This window comes from Toxorhynchites rutilus, chromosome 2, assembly GCF_029784135.1.
Source record: "Toxorhynchites rutilus septentrionalis strain SRP chromosome 2, ASM2978413v1, whole genome shotgun sequence".
In the NCBI taxonomy this organism is placed as follows: Eukaryota; Metazoa; Arthropoda; class Insecta; order Diptera; family Culicidae; genus Toxorhynchites; species Toxorhynchites rutilus.
Genome location: NC_073745.1, coordinates 165799207 through 165800864, shown reverse-complemented (window position 1 = coordinate 165800864; position 1658 = coordinate 165799207). Strand labels below are relative to the sequence as shown.

Here is a 1658-nt window from a genome sequence, read left to right as displayed (position 1 = left end):
ACTGGATACTTCAATTAGAGCGCTGACTGGCATCGTCAAAATAAAAAGTATATTCTAAGGTGGGCCAACTTGCTAAAACCACTCTTCAGCCATCTTGGAAGTCTACTGTGTTTTGTTTGTAAACAAAACACAATACGCTAGTGCCGAAGCTCGCTCGTGATCAGTCTGTCTCTTTCACGCTACAAGCAAATAATTCCCCTCCTGCTTTCTTCCGTACTGTTTTCATATACCGCTCCTCTAACCAACTTAGAGACGAAACGGCCTCACCTAGTACCATAGACCCGTCTTGGTCTAAATCAGCCTTAAGGCCATCTACACACTAGGCAACCTAAGTTGGAAAGCAACTTAACGAATCTGTCAAAAAAGTTGAGAACATGTGTAATCAAATGGGAGCATACACACTAGGCAACTGGCAACTTTGGTCGGACCAACTTTTTCGATTCAACTCAGCATGTCGAGTCGCGCGCGATTTGTGTCGGCAACCTTTTCGTTCAATTGCTGTTGACGTTTTGATTTCTGCGTTCATTGAATTTCAATATCTGTCAGTGGTGATGCAAAACAGTGTTTACAATATTGTCGCATCTGTTTCTATGAACGAACGAGATGTAAGTATTTTGCTACTTTGGTTTAGTTTATATATAATATATATTCGTTTGACGTTAAGAAATGCCATCAATATGCAAGTTCTCTTGATATACCGTCCGGGAAGAGTGCTGAATTGGTCAAGGATGCGTATAATATTGGAGATTGAGCAAGAAGCACAGAATCCGCTGGATGTGTTTTTTCCAAGTTAACAGCAATTGTTGCTGTCTGTTGTTATCAGCGAGCCGAAATAAGTATGTTAGGTAAATATGTCACCTTTAGCTTGATGCCGTCGGTTATAATAATGATTCAACAAATACCAACAGATAGCCTAAGATTGGATAATTCTGGTCAGATTTCCCGGGAAACCGTTATCATCCCTGATTCTCAATTGTACCATGTGCGAAGGTGCGGTCTGCGAATATGCGACCCCTGGGAGAATTTTTCATATTTAGCGTTAGTGTATACATAAATCATTCTTTAGAAGAATTGTTGAAAATTTTTCTGTTTTCTTTATATAATTCTTTTCGGCTGTATTCTTATTTCAATGATTTTTTTATGTTTGTAAATATTGTTTGCTGGTTTGTGGTATTACTCCAACGAAAAATAAATATATACATCCATTTTTTAGAAATATTTAGAATTTAGAAAAAAAAGCAGAACCCAAAAGAAATTCTGAAATCTATTGTACACACGAAGGAATATTAACACAACGGTACATTTTTTAAATAAAAATGGTATTATTGTTTGATATATGAGATGAAACACCTTCGAAAAAAGTACATCCAGGAATGCCAGATAAGCAGATTTTTTTTCTGCTATAGTGTAAATTGTATTTCAAATGTGCCCTTTTGATTCTATTGTAGTTTTAAGAAGCCGCGTATGCATTCAATTTGATTCGATGATTTGTGAAATTAAGTTTTTATTTATTTTTTCTTTGCCTGGTGTCAAGAAAAATCCCAAGTAAAGTAGTTTTTTTCAAACCAATTTTTCATAATTTGCTCTCCGTATGATTTTTTCGGCAGTTAAATAAATGGCATCTCTGCCAGCGATTAGGCAGTTTATGATGACGGATA

At 36.2% G+C, this 1658-nt stretch overlaps 1 long non-coding RNA gene across 1 annotated transcript; it reads left to right on the top strand.

Moving 5' to 3' along the window:
- Positions 1-506: 506 nt before the first annotated feature.
- Positions 507-1222, top strand: LOC129769751 (uncharacterized). The gene is made up of 3 exons (XR_008741964.1): positions 507-605; positions 665-845; positions 909-1222. It is a non-coding gene; the product is annotated as an uncharacterized LOC129769751 (long non-coding RNA).
- Positions 1223-1658: the final 436 nt, after the last annotated feature.